The sequence below is a fragment of the Pristiophorus japonicus genome, chromosome 5 (genome assembly GCF_044704955.1).
Source record: "Pristiophorus japonicus isolate sPriJap1 chromosome 5, sPriJap1.hap1, whole genome shotgun sequence".
NCBI classification, from domain to species: domain Eukaryota; kingdom Metazoa; phylum Chordata; class Chondrichthyes; family Pristiophoridae; genus Pristiophorus; species Pristiophorus japonicus.
This window is the reverse complement of record NC_091981.1, coordinates 186,084,401-186,090,932: the sequence shown is the minus strand read 5'-3', so window position 1 is coordinate 186,090,932 and position 6,532 is coordinate 186,084,401. Positions and strand designations below refer to the sequence as shown.

The 6,532-nt window shown below is 43.0% G+C and overlaps 1 protein-coding gene across 6 annotated transcripts in view; it reads left to right on the top strand.

The window, feature by feature from the left end:
• The first annotated feature begins 301 nt into the window (after positions 1-301).
• The window catches only part of LOC139264544 (growth factor receptor-bound protein 10-like), a 318,358-nt gene continuing 312,127 nt past the window's right edge, over positions 302-6,532 (top strand). For 4 of the 6 annotated variants that reach the window (XM_070881164.1, XM_070881168.1, XM_070881167.1 and 1 more), the window contains exon 1: positions 305-445. The gene's annotated coding sequence lies outside the window, so the exon portion shown is untranslated. Of the gene's footprint in view, positions 446-1,023; positions 1,044-6,532 lie in introns of those variants that run through there. The other 2 variants (XM_070881170.1, XM_070881169.1) reach the window with 2 other exon arrangements.

The window sequence follows — 6,532 nt, the reverse complement described above, 5'->3', positions numbered from 1 at the left end:
CTCCCCTTTTTTTCGGGGGCAATTGTAAAATATATGGTTTTATTGCCCCCCTCCCCCCAAAAAAACAAAAAAAGGAGAAAAAAACTTTTCTTAAAAAAGGGGCAGTTCAGTGTCTGGAGTGTCCCCCCAGATCGGGGGGCACTTGATCTAACGTGTATGTTATTCCCCCCAAAAGAGTTGTTGAGTGGCGTGTGCTCACGCGCAGCAGCAGTTACTTTTTTGAAGGGGCAAAAAAAAAGTTGGTTGTTGAGCGCGCGCTCGCGCACGCAGATGAGGCGTCGTGCGTGTGCGCGCGGTAAGGAGGAGTTAGCGAGTGAGAGTGGCGAGCCGGAGCCAGAGGAGCCGAGAGAAGCAGGCGGGCAGTCACCCACTAACCCACCCAGGGTAGTGAACAAACAGAAAGAATATAATATACACCCTGCGACGGCTAGGAACCAAGATTGAAGTAAGTGCTCGTTTTTCTTTATCCCCACTTTCTGTTTCCCTTCCCACCTTATGGGTGAATAATCTGCGAGAGTGTCTTAGTTTTCTTGTATATTCCTGGAAGGCGAAGAGCAGTTGGAAAGTGTTTTGGTGCATTGTGAAATGTCCGGCTATTTGCGTGCAGCGTGTAAAAGTGGTGGCGAAGGGTTTTAAAGCCCGCAGCATGTTGTGCATTTTTTTTTAGTGAAGGAACCCTGCGGTCAGTGCCCGTTCACAGCGCTCTGTGAGGTACAGTCGGTATCCAGTGCAGCAGCAAACCTGAGTTCATCTGCCTTTTTTTTTTAAAAGTGCAACGCGCGCGCACCAAAAAATTCCTTTTTAAAGCGAGCTTTTGACTTCAATTTCACTTTTGCATTTTTCGACTGATGCTCTTTTTCACATACTTGGTTCAAGAAAAAGCTACGCTGCTGAAGAAGGGGGCTGAGTTACAGAAAATTGAATCGTTTGGTCAAAACTTTTCTTCGTAAACCTGTTTTGAGATAACGCGTTCTCGTGCGTCATGACTTGATATTTGGTTAATTGGAGCCTGAGCAGGGCCGCGAGAATCTGAAATACTACAGGTATCTCTTTAAACACAGTTTGCAAACTCTGGGGCCCTGCAACACTGAGGGAGCGACACTGTTGGATGCTTTAAAATAGGAAAAGGGAAACGTTCATAGTGTTAAAAAGTTGCTAAATACAGGCGTTTTCTTTGGTGGTGACATCAAAGATATTGCTAGGAAAACTTAGCTTCTTTACTCATCTTGTGTGGTGTTGTAAGAGTTGTGCGGAGAATGTAACAACGTTTTACAACAAATGCAGAAGCAACTTTTTCCTAAAAATGTTAATGTCACTTCCACTTGGGTGGCAAACGGCATTTGATATTGCTATCTTTAAATGAACTCAAACTACAGCTATTAACTTCGAAACTGGAATGGATAGCTATAAAAATGAAAAGTTAAATACTGAATGGTAAAGCTTTGCTATATGTCGCTGGGATCGTGCGGTTAAAACTTTTGCCAAACGGATGTATCATTAAATTTTACTTGGAAAAAATAGATGAAACGAGGTTTCAAGCGATCAGTTCTACTTTCCCTTGATTGATTGTATTTGGTTTGTTTTGGGGGTGGGGTATAATAGTGAAGGTTGGCAATGGCAGATAAGATTGTGGAACTATTGATTCAAGGTAGTGAAGCCAAGCCGTTTCACATGGGTGCTTGTTTAAAAAGTACATGTTTACTGATCTTACCTAGAATTGTTTCCCCTTTTAAAAGAACTTGAATACAGAATTAGCTTTGTAAAGCCTTGCAGAACATTTGTTGGGAATTTTCAAAGACCTGAAAAGTACTTCTCAATTTGTTGCATGATGGTTGGTTTAAAAGAACTGCCACATCAGCAGTTTTGCAGAGAATAGTCTTACTTTAATTGAAATTAAATAAGTGTTGACAATCGAGCAGTGAGCCCAAGGTAGTTTATAAAACTACTTTTGAAATGACGTTCCACACTTCTGTACACTAGTGTTGAGATTGTTGCGCTGCTGATATAGTTCCATATTAATCATATTGCTATCATGTAGGGTTGTAATGTTTTGATAAACATCAAACGCCATCATAAACAAATCATTCGATGAGTTAATAATTGAAATTTCTGGACTTAAGGACATGAGCTTACAGTACAGGTCTAGTGGAGCTAAACTACAAAACCAGTGGGAAGCTGTTCAACCTTCGCCATCTCCAGCCAGGTCCAAGACCACTCCAACCTTTGTCGTCGAGCTACAGTACACGGATGACGCCTGTGTCTGTGCACACATACAGGCTGAACTCTAGGACATAGTCGACGTATTTACCGAGGCGTATGAAAGCATGGGCCTTACGCTAAACATTAATAAGACACAGGTCCTCCACCAGCTTGCCCTTGCTGCACAGCACTGCCCCTCCAGACATCAAGATCCACAGAGAGGCCCTGGACAACGTGGACCACTTCCCCTATCTTGGGAGCCTCCAATCAACAAGAGCAGGCATTGACGACGAGATCCAACCGCCTCCACTATGCCAGTGCAGCCTTCAGCCACCTGAGGAAATGTGTTTGAAGACCAGTCCCTCAAAACTGTCACCAAGCTCATGGTCTACAGGGCCGTAGTAATACCCGCCTTCCTGTATGGCTCGGAGACGTGGACCATGTACAGTAGACACCAAGTCGTTGGAGCAATATCACCAGCGATGTCTCCGCAAGATCCTGGGAAGACAGACGCACAAACATTACCGTCTTTGTCCAGGCCAACATCCCCAGCATTGAAGCACTGACCACACTTGATCAGCTCTGCTGGGCAGGTCACATAGTTCGCATGTCAGACACGAGACTCCCAAAGCAAGCGCTCTACTCGGAACTCGTCCATGGCAAACGAGCCAAAGGCGGGTAGAGGAAACATTACAAGGACATCCTCAAAACCTCCCTGATAAAGTGCGACATCCCCACTGACACCTGGGAGTCCCTGGCCATAGACTGCCCTAAGTGGATGAAGTGCATTCGGGAGGGCGCTGAGCTCCTCGAGTATCATCGCTAAGAGCATGCAGCGATCAAACGCAGGCAGCAGAAGGAGCTTGCGGCAAACCAGGCCCCCTGCCCACTCTTTCCCTCACCGACTATCTGTCCCACCTGTGACAGAGACTATGGTTCTCGTATTGGACTGTACAGCCACCTAAGGACTCATGCTTAGAGTGGAAGCAAGTCTTCCTCAATTCCGAGGGACTGCCTGATTGGCTCAGTGGGTTGCACTCTTGCCTCGTTGAGTCAGAAGGTTGTGGGTTCCAGTCCCACTCCAGGGACTTGGGCACACAAATTTAGGCTGACACTGCAGTACTGAGTGCTGCATTATCGGAGGTGCCGTCTTTCGGATGAGACATTAAACCGAGGCCCTGTCTCCGCTCTCAAGTGGACGTAAAAGATCCCATGGCACTATTTTGAAGAGCAGGGGAGTTATCCCTGGCACCCTGGCCAATATTTATTCCTCGTAATCAACATAACAGAGAGATTATTTGGCTGTTTGTTGGAACTTGCTTATGTGCAAATTGACTGCTGTGTTTCCCACATTACAACAATGACTACACTTCAAAAGTACTTAATTGGCTGTAAAGTGCTTTGAGACGTCCAGTGATCGTGGAAGGCGTCGATAAATCCAAGTCTGTCTGTCTTTAATGCTAGAGTGGGTAGCGTTACATATTGAGTTTTGTGGTTCTTTCTTAGCTAATTCTAATATGTTGTAAAAATGTAATTTAGTCAGCATTTCGAATTCTCAACAATATATGTGGAGACTGCTGGTTAATGTTTAATAAATTGTCACTTCCTTTTAAATGTAAAATATGTTGAGTTAGTGTTTTTTGCTACCTGATGCTCTGCCCATCTTCTCTTCAAAACCCCTCACCTCACTACAAAAGAATAGGCAAGTGGGATAGTCCTGGATGTGTGACATCCTTATTCATCGTGGTCAGTAATGTTATTTGGCAGCTATGCTTGGGAACTATGAGTTTTCCTTCCTAAATGTCATCTCAAAAGTGTTTTATAAACTACTTTGGGCTAATTGCTCGATTGTCAAAACTCATCATCGAAAGGAAGTGTAGGTATAATTTAGATTGGAGTTTGAACACTTCCCCAGCAGTACCTATTGTGCTGTGGGTATCATGATTTTACCTATGTCTTTAATTAATCTCAATGACTCGAAGATCAGTAATAGGTTCATTATACAGAATCGATGTGAAATTACAATACTATACAGTATTAAAAAGATAATGCTGCTTTAACAGTGAAGCTCCAAGCAAGAGTTTGTTTCAATAAAATGGTAGATGTTAATTGTCGCAAGAATCTTTTTTTTTTGGTGCTAATTTTTGTATTGTATGTTGCTGTCTATTTTTATTTTCATTTTGTCTTTGAGCTGAGAACCCCTTGCAGACAAACTGATTCTAAGCCTCAGACCATGCTGCTGAGTAGGTGGATAGGGAGTAAAGTCGCTCATTTTCATGTTTCAGATCCACTGCTCTCACTACTTTCTGAGATCCACGCTCAACGCCATGCATCGCCACATGCACCCTTTTGAATGGTAGCCCAACCAGTCCCCATCTCTCCGCTGCTTCCCCTCCCCCCCTCCTCCTGGCTGAACTTGTCCTTACATTGAACAGTTCCTTTAACTTCACTCACTTCCTCCAAATAAAAGGTGTAGCTATGGGAACTTGTAAGCATCCTAGCACTGCCTGTCTTTTTGTGGGAGACATGGAGCATTCTTTGTTCCAGTCCAACTCTGGTTCCCTCCTTCACCTTTTCACAGTACATTGATGACTGTGTTGGTGTTATTTCCTGGTCTCAACCCGAACTGGAAAATTATTCAATTTTGCTTTTAATTTCCACCCCTCCTCGCCTTCACGTGGTCCATCTCTGATTCTTGCCTTCCTTGACTTCTCTACTTCCATTTCTGCTGATAGGCTGTCCACCAATATCTATAAGCACACAGACTCCCACAGGTACCTTGATTACACTTCCTCCCATCCCATTTTATGCAAGGGCTCTATTCCATTCTCCCAGTTTATCTGTTGAATCTATTATGACAATGCCACCTCTCACACCAGTGCTTACAATATGTCTTCCTTTTTCCTCAACTTCCCAACCTTTCCACCATCTAGGGCCCCAAAGACGACTTCCTGGTGGAAGTGTTTTACTTGTACTTCATCAAACTTGGTATGCTGTTCGTGATGCAATCTCCTACATTGGGAAGACCAGACAAAAACACAGTCGGGACAGGATTAGGACCATGAAGGGATGGACAGGATAAAATCACAGGCAGCAATAGAAAATTGCTATAAAGAACATAACACACAAAATAGGAGCAGGAGTAGGAGTAGGCCATTTGCCTTCTCAAGCCTGCTCCGTCAATCAATAAGATCTTGGCTGATCTGATCCTGGCCTCAACTCCACTTCCCCGCCTGCTCCTCATAACCCTTGCCTCCCTTATCTTTCAAAAATCTGTATCCACCTCGAATACATTTAATAACCCAGCCTCCACAGCTCTCTAAGGTAGAGAATTCCAAAGATTCGCGACGCCCTCCTTTCCATTTTAAATGGGCAACCCCTTATTCTGAAACTACGCCCCCTAGTTTTAGATTCCCCCACGAGGGGAAACGTTCTCTTTTTACCCTGTCAAGCTCCCTCAGAATCTTATACATTTCAATAAGATCGCTTCTAAGTCTTCTAAACTATGGAGACAGATGAGGTGGACATGACATCAGAAGATGAGATTCGAAATGATAACTGCATTTAAAATAGAGAAATATTAAATGAACTAATCAAGGGATAAAACCCCTGATCTGAACGGATTACATCTCATTTTAGAAGAATCTAAGGAAGAGATAGCCGAGGCACAATTGCGCATATTTAATTTATTGCAAAACTGTGTAGTGCCAGAGACTTGGTGGATAGCTAACATTCTACCGCAATATTTAAGAAAGGCAATGGAACATGTCCAGGGAATAGACCAGTTAGCTTAACATCAGTGGTAGGAAAAATAATGGAATCACTACCAAAGGAGAAAACAGAACGATATATTCAGCTAAAAGGAAGGAACAAACTAAACACTAATGGGACTCCATGGCTGAATCAAGCCATAAGGGAACAATTGAGGGTAAGGAAAGAGGCACACACTAAGTACATACATAGCAGGGGAGTGCATGATGAGGGAGAATACGGTAAGATTAGAAAGGCAACGAGGAACTATTAAATTAAGAACATAAAACACATTAGTAAAATATTTTATAAGCGCATCAATAATAAATAAAAGAAGGTTGGGATGGGAATAGGGCCATTAAGGGATAGACAGGAATATACCACAGGTAACGATAGAGATGGCAGAAATATTAAATTATTTTGATTTAAGTATTTTCCAGGGAGATAGAACAGGTGGACATGACATTGGATAATAAGAAGTACTTTTAAAATAAAGATGGGATACATTAAATAAACTAATCAAACTCAAAAGGGGGTAAAAGCCCTGGTATGTATGGATTGCATCCAAATACTTGAAAATAAT